General features: G+C 35.8%; 1 non-coding gene across 1 annotated transcript; it reads left to right on the forward strand.

Annotated features, from left to right (window-relative positions):
• The first annotated feature begins 18,828 nt into the window (after positions 1 to 18,828).
• TRNAA-UGC (transfer RNA alanine (anticodon UGC)) lies at positions 18,829 to 18,904 on the forward strand. Its single transcript has one exon. It is a non-coding gene; the product is annotated as a tRNA-Ala (tRNA).
• Positions 18,905 to 20,693: the final 1,789 nt, after the last annotated feature.

Genomic DNA, 20,693 nt, shown 5'->3' on the forward strand with positions numbered 1-20,693 from the left:
AGGTAGACTGTAAGTAGAAAGAAAATTGCAGAAACAAATACTGCTATGACCCTTCTCAAATCACCGATTAATTTTATCTACATTATTGCAATAGCTTAGAAATTAATTCCACTTGTGCCTGCTGCAACCACTTTTTTTTTTTTTTTAATGAAGTGAGAATTGGAGAGGCAGTGAGACAGACTCCTACATGCGACCCCACCAGGATTCACCCTACAAGCTCCTACTGGGAATGTTCTGGACACTAGGAGCTGCTGCTCCATTGCTTGGCAACTGAGCTATTTTAGTGCCTGAGGAGAGGCCATGGAGCCATCTTCAGTGCCCTGGGCCAACTCTCTCAAACCATTCAAGCTATGGCTGTGGGAGAGGAAGAGAGAGAAAGGGGAAAAGGGTGGGGTGGAGAAGCAGATGGTCGCATCTCCTGTGTGCCTTGACTGGGAATCAAACCAAACCGAGACTTCTGCACGCAGGGCCGATGCTCTACTACTGAATCCACTAACCAGGGCACAACTAGTTTTTAACACATTAGCCCAGGTAATCTCAAAACTCTTCCCATGAAAGACAGAGTCCTCACAAGGCCCTCTGTTTTACCCTTCCTGTACCTCACGGTTTCTCTTTGTTCACACCTTTCTACCCAGGCTGATATGTTTTTCCTCAGATGTGACAGGCAGACTTCTCCTTAGAACCTTAGGACTTGATATTCTGTCTACTTTTCTTTATATATTTTTCCTCATTTTCTTTCATTTTTACTTAAATGCTACCTTTTCAAATGTTAGTGAACTTCTTGATCACCTGAATTTAAGTCACAATTCCCACTATGCTGTTATTATTCACTTCAGCTCACTCTATTTTTTTATTCATATTAGCATTTAGTACCTACTAACTTACTGTGGGACCTACTCATTTAACAAATCAGTTATTTTGTTGTATACTGTATTTTTTACTCCCAAGATTTTAAACTGCATGAGGCAGAAATATCTTTCTGCTTTTATTATTCATGCATGGCAAATGCTAAAAACAGTGTCTAGCATATAATAAGAACTCAGTAGTTATTTAACATACAACATAATAGAATGTTATATGTAAAAAAGTACAGAGGAGTGACCATGTGACAGTCTAGACTTTAAGCTGCTTAGAATTACTAGAACACCTAAGTTTGAATATCAACATTGGAGAGAGATCACTCTAAATAAACTAAGCAAAGGCCACTTGGACCTCATAGGTCAAGTATAAAAAACACATTATCTTAAGTCAATAAAAGAAAAATCTAAAGCTTATGTTAAATATGAAAAGTGTATATCAAAAGGTAAACACTAGTACTTTTAAAGAGTAAGCATAACCTAAAAAATATAAAATGACCCCATGAACATATAATTACCTCAGCCTCAGCCTGTTTAATGCTGGTCAGAGAGAAATATTTAAAATTTGAACTCCTTTCCCATTAAAAGAAGAATACTTTAAGGATAATTAAATGTCTGGCCTCATACAAAAATATTTTAAAAACATTAGGGATTTTTTTTTCTCTTTGGAGACATTTCAAAGAGCTAAGCATGTTCCATTTAAAAAAAATAAGTCTATTATATCCCTGTAGGACTCAAGGTAATTGTAATAATAAGTTATATATAATTTTAACATAGAAAAAATTACTTAGTTTCCAGGAGACCAATAGACAAAGCAAGCTTCTCTTCATAGAGATTCTCTCTCTCATCTCTCTCTCTCTCTCTCTCTCTCTCTCTCTCTCCTATCTTATTCTCCCACATTTTTTTCTATTATAAATTAGAAATAAATTTTAAATCACTTAGATTATTTTTTTATGCCCAAGAAGCCAGGAAAGAGTATAATCTATTCTGAAATTCATGAGAAAACCCTTTAAAATGTCAGACAACACTTAAAACATTCTATGATTAAGGCATATTTTAATTTTCTTAATGTCAAAACTCTGCTGTGGGAGAAGCTTCTGCACACTCATTTGATATTCACATGAGCTGATATAATAATGGAACCACACTCAGAATTATCAATATCAGGAGCTGAGTGTATATTTAAAAGGAGACTACTCTGACCTCCAGGAAAGGCAAGGCAGAATAAGGTGAACCAGAAATAAAATCACTTTAAAACAATAAATTGCTTAATTTATTTTAAGAGGAGCTAGGAGAGAATAGATGAAATTTTTCTCATGGATATTGCCCATTAATTAATCACATTTGCATTCAATAATAAGGACACATCTGGGATAGGTATATGTGAAGATTGTGTAAGATGAAGAGAAGTGTAAGATACTTCTGTATTTCCAATGGAAGTGTCTAGTGAATGCTTCCTAGATATAAACAGTGGCTTTCAAATATGTGGAAATTAATATTCTGTAACTATTTCCTAAGAACATTCAGGGTGCCAAGTGTGAAGCCTTAGGAGATGTCTCCCTTCACTGAGCATCAGTTTTAGGAACACGTTTTTGTGTGGGTACTGTGATACAGACTGTGAATACATGAGTGAGCACGGAAAGACAGACCCTGCCCTCAGGGGGTTACATTGTAGTGAAAAGTTCAATAAAAATATAGATTGATTTTTTTTTATTTAATGGCAAGTAGTGAACAGCACTGTTAAGGAAAAATAAAAAAGCAGGACACAAGGATAAAATATGACAGAGGTCATTTTGATGGCAGTCAGGCAAGCTCTTTGAGAAGAAGGAACCTTGGAGCTGTGACCTAAAACGTGAGAGATGTACCAGGTAAATACATAAGAGAAGAACATTTGGAAAACAAAGAATATAGCAAGGTCAACAACCTTGAGGAAGAATGATGCTTCCTAGATCTACGGACAAATACAAGCCTAGCATGATTGGAGCAGAGAGAAAAAGGCATCAGAGTGGTACGTTTGAGGTTAAGTTTGAGAGATAGAGTTTTATGTCACAAGGAACCTTGTAAGCCACCGGCAAAGGTTTTAGGCATTGTAGTAACTGTGAAAAAAGCCACGGCAAAAAGAGGCAAAGGGCTTTGAAGATGGCAGAACGAGAGTAACATAATCTGATTCACATTTCAAAAGCAGCAAAGAAGGAACATAGCCTTCTATTGTGTACTCTAGTGTCTTTGACTATAAAAAAATACACTTGACTTTAGGTTTGGTGCTAGCAGTAATCAAACAGCATGCTCAAAGTACCTCATACACTACATTGACATTACTGGGTGCCAAACCTTTCTATATGAAATAAAAGAGGTCATAGCAGGTGAGGGAAATTTAGTCTTTTACACATACTGCTTTTACCCAAGAGAAGCTGTTGACCATGGCCTGCTTAAGGAGGACAAAGAAACCCAAAGATTACACTTTGCATGAAAAGTGGGGAAAAGAAAAAAACAGTGAAGACTTTACATATTGGACAATTATCAACATAATTGTCAAATTGTTAAAACGGAACATATAAAAAATATAACAAGGAAATCAAAAGCAAAAAAAATCTTATATTATCTCTAATGATATGCTTAATATAAGTGTAGCAAAACTAGAGTACCATGCCAACTTACAATAATGCATATATACCCTAACCTCTTCCTCTGAATCATCTGCTCTACAATGATTCATAGTATACAAAGAAAGCTAGTTTAGAGGTCTCAGGAAACTGTAGTAACATATTGTAGTGTATGAAAAACTTTTAGAATTCTCTAATAACTTACTGTTTCTTTTGCTCCGTAAGATGCACTTTTTCCCCCCAAAAAGTGGAGGGGAAAATGCCCATGCTTCTTATGGAGCGAATGTTCATTTTTTTTAGCTGCTGCAGGTTCCTGGACAACTAGAAGAGTATTTAAGCATTAAAGTCTCTTCTCATTTGTTAATAACAGTGCTAATGATTGTTAATACTGCTGTTGAGTTTACATAGTTGATATATTTAATTTTTTTATTTTATTTATTCATTTTAGAGAGGAGAGAGAAAGGAAGAGGGAGAGACAGAGAGAGAGAGAGAGGAGAGAGAGACAGAGAGAGAAGGTGGGGAGGAGCTGGAAGCATCAACTCCCATATGAGCCTTGACCAGGCAAGCCCAGGGTTTCGAACTGGCGACCTCAGCATTTCCAGGTCGATGCTTTATCCACTGCGCCACCACAGGTCAGGCTGATATATTATTGTAGTATATTTTATTAAATATTTGAACACACCAGTTTGTTCAGAATTTTTTTTTTCTTATTCTCCTCCTTAAAACCCTAGGTGCGTCTTATGGTCAGGTGCATATAATGGAGCCCAAAATAGGGTACTTTAATATATTAGCGGCAAATAACCTTAGTTTATTCATAAAACTGAAATCTAAGTAATTATTATTTAGTCATATAAATACATGAAAGGACTTGTATTTTTAGATTATTTTGCAGATGAGATATTTTACTCTTGTAGACCCTGAACTACAAAAACACTACTCAAGTCCAAAAAAGTGCAGTAATATCTTAACAGTTAAACAAATATATTATTTTAATATTTTGTGACTAGCATACCAAAAAATTAGGTAATACAGATGTTAGGAATATTTAAATGCAACTGGAGATGCACAGTAGTATATTTTTCTTCATGTAAAGTTAAAGACATTGATTTTGTTGAATCTTCACTGACTATATATGGGCATTAAAATTATGGTTTATTGTTTTACTGGCATTTTTTTTGCTTTCTGCATTATACTATTGCTTTTCCTTAAAATAACAAAAACAGATTAAAGAGAAAAAAGATATGCTTAATCAAATCTTGTATTATACATATTTAAAATAATGAGTTCTGTTAATTTGATGTCATATAGACATAAACATTATTTTATTTTCAGTTCTTTTTTTAAATTTTTGTATTTTTTTGTATTTTTCTGAAGCTGGAAATGGGGAGGCAGTCAGACAGACTCCCGCATGCGCCTGACCGGGATCCACCGGGCACACCCACCAGGGGGCGATGCTCTGCCCATCTGGGGTGTTGCTCTGTCGCAACCAGAGCCACTCTAGCGCCTGGGGCAGAGGCCAAGGAGCCATCCCCAGCGCCTGGGCCATCTTTTGCTCCAATGGAGCCTTGGCTGCAGGAGGGGAAGAAAGAGACAGAGAGGAAGGAGAGGGGGAGGGGTAGAGAAGCAGATGGGTGCCTCTCCTGTGTGCCTTGGCCGGGAATCGAACCCGGGACTTCCACACACTAGGCCGACGCTCTACCACAGAGCCAACTGGCCAGGGCCTTATTTTCAATTCTTAAAACACAAAGTAGATTCAGGTTTCAATTAAAATTTATTTTATTTTTATTAAATGTAGCCTTTAATTTTTTAAGGCCTAGCTTTTTGTGTTACTATTTTACTGTAGTAGAAAAGCATTTAATATATTTGAACAGGATTCTGCTAGAACGATTTATCTAATTATGTATTTAGCTTATTTCTGTGGATATATGGTGAACTCTAATTTATATAGCCCATTGTTGACATCAAACTAGGCGTTATATGTTAAGTTTGTGTGTTAATATATATCCTTTTACACTTTGTAGTGATTGCTAGACTATAACCTCTATGAAAGTATGAACTACAGCTGTCTTACTTATCCATGCATTTCCATTGCTTTGGTGAGAAACCTGTTGAGTAAGTGATGGAAGAAGTGGTTATTCTCAACAAATTTTAGCTCTGCCTGATCCTTTCTTTTCCCTTGCTGCTAGTCACAATCTTTAGTTATGGCACACTTGATGGCTTTCCGAGGTTGAATTGATCTTTATCTATCTCTCCTATATTTTCTTTCCAGTGATGCCTTCTCTTCTGATTCTGTTTATGTGGTATACCCATCCCCACCAATTTGAAGTATTTTCTATGCATCATTGACTTCCAAATTTATAACTTCATCCTGGTCACTCACCCATGCTCTAGATGTTTGGCTATACTACTTACTCATTTCATATCTCCACTTAGACATTTTATAATTATCTCACATTTACTCTGGCTAAATCAGAGGACGTATTTGACTTCACCCAACTACCATCTAGTTGGTTTCTCTTCTAGTCTTCGTTGTCTCTGGGCTTAAGCTGGGAATTAGAAGTCTGTTTTGCTGTTTCTATAGCCTTGTCTTCGATATACAAAATATTAGCAGGTCTTGTTGGCTATTTACCATTATATATGGAATATATGTATGTTTTATATTGTTACTGTCAACAACTTTATCTACCACTGCAATCTGTCCTCACCATCATCTTAATACATTTCTAATGACTCATTTCTCATTTATGTTCTTGTCTCCCTACTGAAGGAACCAGAATCTCACCCCGAAGTATACCTCTTTTGCATACAAATTAGTTTAGACTGAAAATAACTAAGAAACAATAAACACATGGGGAGAGAAAACTTTGCTTTTTCTGTCTAAAGGCAAGAAATAAATTCTTTTTAGAGGTAATACACTCTTATCAGCCCAGTCAGGGCATCAAATAAATCTGCAAACAAACCTTGTTAAGCTAATTCTTATCTTTCCAATAAGTTTAATTTAAGAAAAAAGATAAGAATTACCTAGTCCTAATTAGACTACCATAGCCCAAACTTCTTTGTCTTATCAATTCTTCACAAATTCATTGCTTCTTTGTCTAAAAGCTTCCAGCTCTGGTCACTTCTTCAGGTCATCATTCTCTTGTTAAGGTTGCCTTGAACATGAAAAATTCAATAAAATGTTTATGCTTCCTTCTTGGTAATCTGAATTTGTCAGTTTAATTGTTAGACCTACTTAAGGAGCACAAAACCATCGAAGAAAACTTGTTTTTCCTTTACACTATAAACTTTTTTCCATGTAGTAGTCAAGTGGCTTTTTAACTGTAATCACTGAATATTTAAGGTGCATAATTAAATGTTTTGACATGAAATCATCCATGTAACCATAACAAAAATTAGGACAACAAGCATAAATATCAAACCACAGAGAGCCCTGCCTTCTCTGCCTCTTGCCTCACCCCCCCCCCATTAACTACTGACTGCTTTCTGTCTCTACTATTTCCAAATGAAATCATAAATAGAATAAAAAGTGGAATTAGAGAGTGTGTATTCTCATGTGCCTTCATTCATACAACATAAGTATTTTGAGATTTCTCTATGTTGAGGCACAGGTCAATAATTGAGAGCTTTTTTTTTTAAGGAATATTGTACCACTTTTCTGTTTAAAGACTTTCATTATTTTTTATTTAGAGTGAATATTTTTTCTGTTTATGATATATATATATATATGTCATATATATGACACAAATATGTTCTGTTTTATTTTAGAAGTTAGAAGTTTAAAATGGATTCACAAGACTGCATTCTTGTTGGAGTCTCTAGGAGGTAATCTATTCCCTCTTTTTTCTGGCTCCAGAATCTCCTTGTATTTTTGCTTTTAGCCCCCTTCCTCCATCTTCAAGGCAACAATATTATAGCATGGTTTCTTCTTTCTGAACTCTCCTACCATTCTTATATTCTTAATTTCTCTCTCTCTCTCTCTCTCTCTCTCATTTCACCACTATACAGTGTCTTTTTTGGTCATAAAACATAACATATCCATAGATGATAGGAATTAGAATGTGGATATATTTGATGGACCATTATTCAGCCTACTACATAAATCCTTTAACCATAAGGTAAAATTAAAATTCTTTTTTCTAGGTTTTCTTATGGGAAGAATATAGTTATTAACTCTAGGTTCATAGAATAAAATTATTCATAAATAATTACAATTTGGAGAGAAAAACATGAAGAAAGTAAGGAAAAATTACCTTTTGTCACAGATGATGGGATATATTTTTACATCTTCAAGAGTAATAGTGGTGTAACTTCTAGATCTCAGTCCTGAAGAATCTAAGTGAGCACGTGCTTGTCTACAGAAATTGAATTGCTTTTGTCAAAGAGTGGCTGCAGTAAATTTTATTGAAATAAATTTATAAATTGTGATTTGGTATTTTTTATAAGGAGCTATTTGTTCTATCTAGTTATTGTACAAGCTATTTGGAAACTTATAATTCATTATTCCCCTGAATAAATTACTACTATAGATCTTTTTTAACTAAAAACTCTTAGTGATATAAAAATTGGCACTTAACATGATTTCTAATGAGAGATCCTAAAGAAAAAGGAATCTCAAATTGATTATCATGAAGTTTATTTGGGTTCAACAGCTATTTGGGTATACTGTAATTAAATAATTGGACTTTTGTCAATCTCTATTAAGAATTTTCTGGCTTATCTGTAAAATAAGTTTTATTGAATAAAAAGTTTTGGGAGCAGTATGATTAACATAAAGAATACAAAGGTTATGAAGTTGTGTGTATAACTTAAAGATTGAGAATTATGAAGGTCAAATTTGATCTGACCTTCAAATTTAAAATCTTTACCAAAGGAGAGAGGATTTCTAAAATTAAAAGTAAGGGGTCAAAAGTTAACCTAAAAAATGTTCTCTTTTAAAGAAAAAATTAGAACATGATTTGAATCTACACCATCACAAATCTTAATTATTTTCGAAAGAGAGCATTAGTCCTCTGATTTCTAATGGGCACATAGGAGTGCTCTGTTCACCCATAGTACTCTTAAGTTCCAGGATCTTGATTCTCTTTTGCCAGCAAAAGCAGTGCCTCTTCCTTTGGTTGATGACACTGATTCTTACTTGCCTAAAGACCCTGCCATGCCTATCATGACATCCATGATATGGTTCTCTTTTCGGAAAGCCAAATCTCATCTCAATGGCTTTATTACTGTCATAACTAGAAACAGTCGCTTCCATAAACCAGGAGGCAAATTACAAGGTCAAATCTTGGAGAAAAATGCTTACCCATACAAAGAATTATGAGATTTCACAACAAGTAGAAAATATGGACTTATGAATGGATTATAAGGTCCAAAGAAAAAATAATTTAATTTTTATTCAGAATATATTTTTTCATATAGGTACATTTATCAGACATTCTAGAATCAATGTTTATATTCAGGCAGCTATTAGTATTCTTTTTTCTTCTTTCTATGTTGAGTTAAATGGATTCTTTGGTGGCCTAGGAAAAATAAAATTAATGTATTACACGTTTCATGACATAATACTGATAAAAGAATGCAAAGATTTAGGAAGAAAAGAGTGTTGAATGGATTTACATTATGCAGTTTGCCCAAACACTTACTAACCTTAACTCTATTCTCAGTAGAAACTCAGATGATCTTTTATCAAGGTGTTGGGAGACACCACATTAGAATAAGGACCAGCTTTTCTGAAAACCATGTCTGTATTCAGTAGGCAAGGCAAGCTGCTGTAAGACTGTGCCAATGAAATGGGTTTTCACTGAGGCAGTAACCATATTGTAACAGCCATAGAACCAGGCAGTCTTTATGTGGTTCTGTAGTGTTAAGTAAAGCTGAAGTGTTAATACACATACAATTTCTTCTACAATTTTTGTGTCTGAAACTTTAAACATCATTTACTCTATGTTTAACATCATAAGAGTTAGAATAGTGTTTTAGAAAATGTATACATATTCACTGCACTCTTATTTATATTCTTTTTTTCAATTAAATTTATAGGGTGACATGGGTTAATAAGGTTGCATAGGTTTAAGGTGTATCATTCCATAATCCATCATCTTTATACTGTGTTGTGTGTTCACCACCCCTGTCAAGTCTCCTTCCATCATGATTTATCCCCCTTTTACCCTTCTCTACATCCTCCAGCCCCTCTTTCCTTCTGTAATCACCACCAAGGTGTTGTGTCTGTAAGTTTCTTTTTCCCCTTTTGCTTAACAGCTGTCATTGGGGAAGGGGGTGGGGATTGGAGCTTGGGTGAAAACAGTAAAAGAATTATTGTTTAAATTCTAAGACAATAAATTCAAAAAAAATATTGTAATTAACCAGATCTATTTTATTAAATATAATAATGTGCATGTGTCTTTGTTCTAGCATCGATCCATGCATTCTTAATAGAACATCAACCTAGTGCCATGAACATAGTTTTCACTAAATTTAACCCACTAATAATCTGTGTTCATATTTAATTAACATTTAGTATCAGTTTAGAGACGATGATAAAAGGAAAAATACAAAGAATGCTTTCTAAGACATAAGCCCCAAGTGTAACATTGAGGAAAATAATAAAGGGAGGTATTTTGTGTTTTGAGACTAGTTTATTTTGGGATGGAATACCAGAAGAAAAGAGTGAAAGACTATGAAGAATGAAGGATACAAGTAGGGAAAACCAATACAAATATACGTGAAAAGAGCCGATTGCCTCTGGGACAAATGGGTCCAATCGAATTCAGACTTTCTGAATAGACTTGGCACAAACCTCAAACTTGTCAGCACAAAGAGCAGAAGACATATCGGTAAATTGTTATCCCCTTGTACTCAGGGGGTGCTTATGAGTGTTAATTCCCTTATCCTCCCAGGTCTGTGGATGCAGAAGAGCAGAGCTAGTTTTTCTAGGCATTCAGGAGTGCCATTTCCAAGAAAGATGCTGGTCTCTGCTTCTGTCTCAATTTAGAGTTCCCAGCATTCTGATCCCCATGCTTCATGGCGGTGATCTGGCAGAAAAGGGTACTGATTTCTGTCTTTGTTTCTGTCTTAGAAATGTTCTTAAAATTATGCAATATTCACCCAGCTGATTTTTCTTGAGTGAAAAATTAATTTCGATGCCATTAGAGTAAAATATACTTAGAAATGCATTTCAGTCTGAATATAAAACTGGTAATTAGAGAACTGTGCATATAAAAAAAGAAATCTCTTCACCTGAAATAACCCACTGCCTGCTGTTCATCTGCATATCCTCACTTTCACAGATTCAGTCAGAATATGTTAATAGCAACACCCATTTCATATCCTAATAGAGGAAATCCAATAGCTCAATGATAGACAAATAAGTGCCTTACAGGGAATCTCTTAAATTACTTGGCAAAGGAAAAATACTTCTTGCATCTCTGCACACCTTCCCAGGAAGGCTTTTCAGCAGCTCCAGTGCGTGGTCCATCAGCACTGCAGAAATGGCATCTTTCTACCCCAGACACTATGCAATCTGAATTTTAATCACCTCCTCTTCTTACCATGTCTAATCCTTCCCCATTTTGCTCAAAGAGCTGATCAATTTTGCTTTACCTAGAAAGAAATCTTTTACATAACTTCTGTTCTGATATAGATGAAAAATTCTGCGGCAGCTAATGAATGTTCTTGGTTCAAATTAGACATAGAAATGTAAAACTTAGTTAAATAACCTCATATAACTCTGTTATTATACTAAATTTCTATTTAATCTCAGACTGCAGAGTGCCTAAGTATTATGCAAGGTATTGTTCAAAATGAAAATTCCTAACACCTACACCTGAAATGTCAATTTAGTCAACCCAAATGTGGTCTGTGTTTCAGTGCTTTTAGCAATTATACATTCTGATGCCACTTAGAGAAATTTTACTTTAGACTGACCAAAAAAATATGACTTGTATATATGCATGTCAATAGTACACAAGTTAGTCGCATATATCAAAATAATAAATCTAAATAAAATATTCTTATATTTTTCAATGACTGTCTTCTCCCCATTTCCCAAACAAATAAAGCCAACATGAAAATATAATAATTGCAATAGTAAATTAGAACATGGTTTCCCAACTACAAAGTATTAGTTTAAGCTGACAAACGCTTAACACATGTATGGTGATTTGGGATAGTGTTACATAAAATCAATGCATGAAGTTTCCAAGGGGACCAGTGGAAAAAGTGTCAATAAGTTAAGATCAGCTTTATGTAATACTTGGGGATAATTATCCCAAAGTGTGAAAAATCAGCGCATATACTCACATTACATAATACTTGGTGTTCTATGGTTTAGTTAGTGGCTAATTAATGTCTGCATCTGCAGTTCGCAGACCAGAAAATAGTCAATGTTAGCAGTTGAATAAATGCATGTTCATAAACTCAAACCCAAAAGGTATCTCTATTTTACTTCCTTATTTTATATGTAACAACCATTTGTGTTAGAAGCCAATTTTGGTGGGACTGGTGGAAACATTTCAAACAGAAGATTCCTGCTCACTGAGCTAGTTTTAATATCTTGTTTCTTGAACAGTATTTTGGAAAACATCCCAGTCTATATTAAAAACAGGCACAACCGGGAAAAGATATGTTTGTGAACAAGGGTCTGTTACTGCTTTAGTTTCTGTCAGAGTCCACCAGCATATTCACCTTCCTTTCTTTGTTACTCAACACCCCAGCATCCAACTCTTGGCTGATAAACAGCTCGCTGTCAGTTCACACAGCAGTCCAGACAGAACACATATGTCTCAGCTGCCTACGCTACAGAGAAACACACAGCAGCTCTGCTATATAAGAAGGACACGGAAGTCACTTGAAAGGGTCAAATAGCCTGAGTAAAAATAAAGCGAGCATCACATTGTGTTCAAATCCATAACTTAAAATCAGGTTGACTTTTTAAAATAATGTTTCACCGCTGTCTGATTGAAGTTGTTTTGATCACTGGAAATAAATCAGGCCCAAAATGACCAATATGCCAAATTCACAGAAATTCTTATTAGTCTACTCTAAACCATTTGATTCAAATAGTAAATTGGCTACATCTTACCCATCAGCCTTTGAGTATAAGATAAATAAAATGCTTGGGTGTTAGGAAACTTCCTAAATAAAGGAAACATCATATGCTGTAGTATTTCAGTGTATTAATCTTATTTAATTACACATATTTGTAGTTTTCATCAAAATTGTTTATTAACAATGACATCAAAATATGTTTTACATTGATAGCCTGAAAAATAATTAGCCACTTGGGAGAGTGTTTTTCACAGTTGTTTAAAGGTATTTCTATTGACTTTTCTATCTCACCTTTTTGTTTATTCTTTCCCATTTATAGACTTATTTTATTGTATATTTTTCATGAAGAATCAAAAATTAAAATAAATTTTAAATATAAACTTTTACTGATTTTGTCTTTAAAAACCAATATTTAATAGGGAATACAGGATTTACTTTTGTGAAATCTGATTCAATAAACACATTTATTAGTATCGAATTAGTTTTTGACTATAGACTGATAAGTTTATAAAGTAATTATAAAAATAAAAGCAATGAAATTATATGTTTCCAAAACAGATTAATATATTGTGCTTTATATAATTCAAATTAATTTTAGTAATGTTGATTTGCTGTAAGTCATTCATGTTAAAGTTTTAAATAACTTCTAGACAAATAGCCAAATCTTACAAATTATTTTTCAGCTTTAATTCAATTTAATTAAATAAATTGCCCCAAAGTATTTTAACATAAGTTGAAATGTATGAAAAAAAGAAATAGATTCTTATAAAGAGAACCTCCATTTAAATTGATATTAAGGGCCTGACCAGGTGGTGGCGCAGTGGATAGAGCATCGGATTGGGATGTGGAAAACCCAGGTTTGAGACCCCGAGGTCTACAGCTTCAGCACAGGCTCATCTGGCTTGAGCAAGGCTCACCAGCTTGAGACCAAGGTCGCTGGTTTGAGCAAGGGGTCACTCGGTCTGCTGTAGTCCCCCAGTCAAGGCACATATGAGAAATCAATCAATGAACAACCAAGGATCCACAACGAAGAACTGATGATTCTCATCTCTCTCCCTTCCTGTCTGTCTGTCCCTATCTGTCCCTCTCTCTGACTCTCTCTGTCTCTGACACACACACACACACACACACACACACACACACACAAAAATGATATTAAGAAACAGTATTTCCCCAGTCAACACTCTCATTCTGGTAAGGTATGAGAGCTTTGTTATCTATAAGGAGCAGAAGCTCCTGAATTAATTCATGTATATCACTGGGATTTTGGTCTCCAGGTGAAATAATTTATTTTATACACTGTGTAAAGCAGAATTATTAAAAGAAAGCCTTCTGTGATTCATTAAAGAAGAGCTAAAAAGAAAAAAAGAAAGCAGAAATCACTCTCATAAATGGGCATTCTTATTGAGTTAATTTTGTTCTAGCAAAGATGTCTTTTAATAATTTACATTAAAAAATAATTTACATTTGGCCCTGGCCAGTTGGCTCAGCAGTAGAGCGTCGGCCTGGCGTGCGGGGGACCTGGGTTCAATTCCCGGCCAGGGCACATAGGAGAAGCTCCCATTTGCTTCTCCACCCCCGCCTCCTTCCTCTCTGTCTCTCTCTTCCCCTCCCGCAGCCAAGGCTCCATTGGAGCAAAGATGGCCCGGGCGCTGGGGATGGCTCCTTGGCCTCTGCCCCAGGCGCTAGAGTGGCTCTGGTCGCGGCAGAGCGACGCCCCGGAGGGGTAGAGCATCGCCCTCTGGTGGGCAGAGCGTCGCCCCTGGTGGGCGTGCCGGGTGGATCCCGGTAGGGCACATGCGGGAGTCTGTCTGACTGTCTCTCCCCGTTTCCGGCTTCAGAGAAATACAAAATAATAATAATAATAAATAATAATTTACATTTAAGTGCAAGATAATAATTTGAAAGATAAGTAAATATATTTAGGAAAATTAACATGTATTGAATAAAATATTAGAACTACTCCAATTAGAAACTATTCTACATGTTAATTCTCTTGTGCTTTATGTTGTCCTAGAACCAGCAGAGGGTCCACAACTCAATAATTTATAAACTACTGGGAGAGATAAAATAAGAAAATTAATAACAATTTAAATTATGTATTTGAGCAACTATTAATATAAGTAAGAGTATGTTAGTATACTATAATTTACTACTACATGCTAGTATACTCAGAGAAGGGTAAAACAGTAACAGAGTGAACTGCTTGGTCTCTGACTCCATTTTCTTCAAGCTTGCATTGTTCTCATGGCCTTCATACTATAGGTGCCAGGTTTAGCCATTTTAATCAATATAGGAATTCTGCTCGGGCTTCAGTTTTTACAAAAATAACCCCTCTCATTTTCCCTTCTTTTAAAATAATAGAAACCTGAACTGTGATTTCTCCATCAATAAACTTTTCCTTACTCCAAAGTCTGACATTTTGAGTTTTGGACTCTTGCATTTGGGCACACAAACTTTGGACCATAACAAGACCTTTAAGTAAAAGGCCCCTCAGTCAAGAGTAGGAGTACTGTGTAATGGCTCCTTGGAGTAAATGTATACTGAAGAATTAGCTAACTTTTTTTTTTTAAGATTTTATTTATTCAATTTTCAGAGAGGAGAGAGAGAGAGAGAGAGAGAGAGAGAGAGAAAGGGGAGGAGCAGGAAGCATCAACTCCCATATGTGCCTTGACCATGCAAGCTCAGGGTATCGAACAGGCAACCTCAGCTTTCCAGGTCGATGCTTTATCCCACTACGCCACCACAGGTCAGGCTCAGAATTAGCTATCTTTGAGGTAAGGTGGGAATAAGGAGAAGACACAAGGGCATCTCAGACAGGGTAGAGTGCAAGTATGTGAGAAAAACTTAATATGATTATAAAGATAAAGAAATTGATATTGCTACATGTATCCAACTTATTTCTTTATTCTGTCTTTTTTTTTTTTTTTTTTTTCTGAAGCTGGAAACGGGGAGAGACAGTCAGACTCCCGCATGCGCCCGACTGGGATCCACCCGGCACGCCCACCAGGGGCGACGCTCTGCCCACCAGGGGGCGATGCTCTGCCCATCCTGGGCGTCGCCATGTTGCGACCAGAGCCACTCTAGCGCCTGGGGCAGAGGCCACAGAGCCATCCCCAGCGCCCGGGCCATCTTTGCTCCAATGGAGCCTTGGCTGCGGGAGGGGAAGAGAGAGACAGAGAGGAAAGCACGGTGGAGGGGTGGAGAAGCAAATGGGCGCTTCTCCTGTGTGCCCTGGCCGGGAATCGAACCCGGGTCCTCCGCACGCTAGGCCGACGCTCTACCGCTCAGCCAACCGGCCAGGGCCTATTCTGTTTTTTTTTTAGATATAAAATTATCTGGCAAGAGACCAATTAACATGAATTCTAAGAACTGAGAAAACAGAGATGTTGTACAAAATATTTCAGAAGTGATAAGGTGACTTCCTTCACTTTGTTTTATAAAAATTGGTTTGGAATGTTGCTAAAAATGCTATAAGAATCCCTATCACTAATTTAAAAAGTACCAATCATCTGAAATTACTGTCAGTTTTACCCTCAGAATAAACCATTCAGTTTTAAATGTTTCTTTCACTCAAAGTCAGAATTAAGAGGCTTCACAATTGAAATAAGCATCTTCTGTTTCCTTCCTCTAGTCCACTTATGTCCAGCAGACTATATTATTGAGCTTCACATTTAAAGTATTTCTGTCTTCTTATATAATTCTAGGAATGAAATAAACTACTCTGTTTCTTAATTTATATAGACAATTTTCTCTTCTTTTTATTTAATTAATTTATTTTTATTATTAAAGTATAGTTGATGTACTATACTATAATAATTTCACCTGTACAAGATAGTAATTTGACATTTATATGTGTATCGAATGAAGTAAAGGTAAGACAACTTGCCCATGATTACACAGCTAATCAATGAAGCACACAAGTTTCCAATCCCAGGAACTATTTCCTGAACAGACATTCTAATAATAAATTAAGGAGATAAGACAAACAACTGTAACTATCCTCATATTATTGGAAATATATAGGAAGAAAAAATAATTCCATTACCTAACTATAATAAAATAATTAACATATTAAGTACTTTCTGTAGACTTGTGCTATGTATGTTTTTGCCTGTCTTATTTTTAAATATACATATGCATTCTTATTCTACTTATTTATTTTTAAATAAATTCATTGGGGTGACATTGGTTAATAAAACTCTATAGGTTTCAAGTGTAATCTTCTATATTATAACATCTGTATATTGTATTGTGTGTTCGTCACCCCAAGTTCAGTCTCCTCTCATCTTATTTACCCCCACCCACACCCTCTTCCACCTGCTCCTCCCTCCCTTTCCCTCTTGTAATCACTACACAATTTTCTGGGTTTGGGAGGGTTTTTTTTTCTTTCTTTCTTTGTTTAATCTCTTTACCTTTCTTACTTAGCCACCCACTACCTTCCTCCCCTGAAAACTGTCAGCCTGTTATCTGTATCTATGAATCTGTTTTTTTTTTTTATTTGTTTATTTTGGTCATTAGATCCCACGTACAAATGAAACCATATGGTATTTGTCTCTCTCTAGCTTTTTTCACTTAGTATAATGCTTTCCAGGTCCACCCATGCTGTTGCAAAAGGTAAGATTGCCTTCTTTTTTACAACTGAGCAGAAATCCACTGTATAAATGTCCTACAGCTTTTTTAGCCACTCATCTACTGATGGGCACTTGGGCTGCTTCTCAGTTTGGGCTGTTGTAAATTACGCTGCAATAAACATAGGGGTGCAGATATTCTTTCGAATCAGTGTTTTGGGTTTCTTTGGATCTATTCCCAGAAGTGGAATTGCTCAGTCATAATGTAGTTCCAATTTTAATTTTTTGAGGTATCTCCGTACTGCTTTCCCTTTATTGTTTTTTCTTTATATATTTTTAAAAAAATTATTTTCTTATTTCAAAGTATTAAAAAAAGTTATTTTGGGGGTACTTGAGGATCAAAAAGTAAGAGAGTGCAAAAACATTTAGAAATGTTCTCTTTTTATTGTTTGTTTTATTAAGTTCAGATCCTTTAGCTTTAGCAAACCAGGCACTTCTTAAATATAACAATGACAATTGGAGAAATTTGAGAAATAGTTGTAAGGGAGGAGACAATTTTCTGTTTCTCCTCTTAGTTCTTATGCCAGGTAGGATAATTAAAATGACATAAGGAAGATGAAGGAAGATAAAATAAAATGCAATATGTATACATTGGGATGTAACATAAGCATGGAGAATTCCAAAGACAGCAAGACAACATGAGGTATACATATGTTGTCTAGACTAAAGAAAGGGAGGTTGAGGTCTGGGACTTCTAAAGACAGTAAGGAAATTCACAGGGAGATAAAAAAAAAAAAGTTAATGTTTAATAAACAAATATTTTCCGGACCATCTAGAAAAAATGAGATGTGATCAAATGGGCTTGCTATAGGCTTCTCCTTGTCTGCTACTCTAGTTTATATTACATATACTATAGTTATCTACAGTGATAGTGCTTCCCAGAGAAGACCTTCTATCTTAAAAATTTTTAAGGCAGTTTGTGGGAAAGTCAAAGATAATTCTTTTTTTAAAAAAATTATTTTATTTTATTTTTTATTCATTTTTTAGAGAGGAGAGAGAGAGAGAGAGAGAGAGAGGAGAGACAGAGAGAGAGAAGTGGGGGAGGAGCTGGAAGCATCAACTCCCATATGTGCCTTGACCAGGCAAACCCAGGGTTTCGAACTGGCGACCTCAGCATTTCCAGGTCGACGCTTTATCCACTGCGCCACCACAGGTCAGGCTCAAAGATAATTCTTAGCCCTTCTGAGCCTTAATCGGTTTAAACTCAAAATAATCTATATGCTAGAGTGACACGCCAGGTATGGCCTGACTTAACCCCCTTGTAGTTGAATGGCGTAACAAGAGAGAGTCAAAGAGGGCTGAGAAAATTACACAGAGCAATTGTAGTTAAAATTTTGTTTTATATTCTTCTATTGTCGGGTTGAACATGTAACACTAATTTTGTCTGTTTCGTTCAAACACACCAAACAATTTTTGAAAATTGGAAAAGAAGAATAATGCAATATCTCATATTAAAAATACCTGTCAGCAGTATAATATGTTTCTCTGTTAACAAAGGGTAAAGAAAAATTCTCAGATTTCTTGAGCTGGAAAAAATATAAAAGATGGTCAATCCTGAATTATATATATGTAATTCAAGTGAAGCCTAAAATATTTGTAACTTTTCCAAGAACATATATGAAATACAAAACTTAAAATAAAAGAAATAATAGGATTAAACGATGTCTCATATAACTAATAAGAACATGAAATGCAGCCCTGGCCGGTTGGCTCAGTGGTAGAGCGTCGGCCTTGCGTGCAGAAGTCCCGGGTTCGATTCCCAGCCAGGGCACACAGGAGAAGCGCCCATCTGCTTCTCCACCCCTCCCCCTCTCCTTCCTCTCTGTCTCTCTCTTCCCCTCCCGCAGCCAAGGCTCCATTGGAGCAATGATGGCCTGGGTACTGGGGATGGCTCCTTGGCCTCTGCCCAAGGCGCTAGAGTGGCTCTGGTCGCAACAGAGCGACCCCCTGGAGGGGCAGAGCATTGCCCCCTGGTGAGCAGAGCATCGCCCCCTGGTGAGCGTGCCCGGTCTGGCGCATGCGGGAGTCTGTCTGTCTCTCCCCGTTTCCAGCTTCAGAAAATTACACACACACACACACACACACACACACACAAAAAAAGAACATGAAATGCTTGTGATTTGTATGTCATAGGTAGTAAAGTCCTTATTTTACATCATCTACCATCATCAAGGACTGTGGCAGGGTAACTTTGTCAGTTTGGAAGTGTGGTTAGGTCAGACCTTGCACAGTTTCCGACCCAAGGCTACTTCTCTCTTGTGGAAGGTTTCAATGAGAAGCTTGTGGAGATATGGTAGGAATATTAGATAAGTTGTCATTGTCTTTTCTAATGAAATGAAACTCTTAGTCATTTAATCTATAGTCGCTTGTGCCTAAAAAACTATTATTTCACCTAATGAGTGATGTGATAGATGTAGAATCTTGCTCAAAAAAATAAAGTATATTCTAATGAGCAAAACATGATTTTTAAGTTCCTGGGGTTGGGACGGAGCTTCAGTCTCCTTGTCAATCTGTGTCCATTCATTAGCACTAAAATTGTTCTAGAATCTAACATCCAGCTTAGAGTAAATGGTAGTTGGTTCTGTTAAACGTACTATCATCATGTACTGGCTTTTTACAAGTTTGCAAATATTAAAATATTTTTGGTCAAGCATACAAGTGAGATAAAGAATCTGGGGATGCTATTTTATCCATGCCTCAAAAATTAGAAAGGATATGCTGAAAAGATAATATACTGTACATCTGGGTCAATCTTACAGGCCGAAATGGAATGTCAAAGTGTCAGTTATGATAATTATAAGATACATTATGATTAAGTGGACTTCCATCTGGAACTCTGGCAGAATTATGCCTTGAGAAATTATGACTTGAGGGATATAACTCAAAGGGCTGATGTCACTTGGTGCTGTGTAACCCCTGAATTCATTCAGTTGACTACAGAGCAGAATTCAGATTAATGGTCACTGACCAAATCTGGCACTCAGCTGAGATATAGCTATGATAGGTGTAACTTAATCAACTGTTAAAAAAAGTGTTGCAGTGCCTTCCAGATGATACTAATAACCAACAGAATAAAATTTAGGATATGTCTTTAACTCTAATGTTTAACTTAATCCTAAACAAATTCTCTTACTATTCCCTGAATTAGAATCACCATTATTTTTTTCCAGTTTTAGCAGTTCTTTCAAATAAAATATTCATATATCTTGTATTGAAACAACACTGCTATGACTGTTAGGTGATCTTGCATCTTCTAAGAAGTTAATAAAATCCTCATAAAACTTTTACTCAGAGTTTGTGACAATTTTCAAAAACTTAATGTATGATTTCAGTCAGTCAATAATATTTGCTCTACATATACTGGTTCCAAAATATTTTATAGGATATGTGACACCAAAAAAAGAAATTTTATAAATGCTGATATTGAAATGCTTATAGGCATGTTGGGGATATATAATATATGTGTTTGAAAAGAAGAAATTAAGTGTGTTTAGAGAATGAGGCATTTGGCAGTATATACCATTTCAAATTAAGATATTTAATATATTCTGAATATATCT

The sequence above is a fragment of the Saccopteryx bilineata genome, chromosome 8 (assembly GCF_036850765.1).
Source record: "Saccopteryx bilineata isolate mSacBil1 chromosome 8, mSacBil1_pri_phased_curated, whole genome shotgun sequence".
In the NCBI taxonomy this organism is placed as follows: Eukaryota; Metazoa; Chordata; class Mammalia; order Chiroptera; family Emballonuridae; genus Saccopteryx; species Saccopteryx bilineata.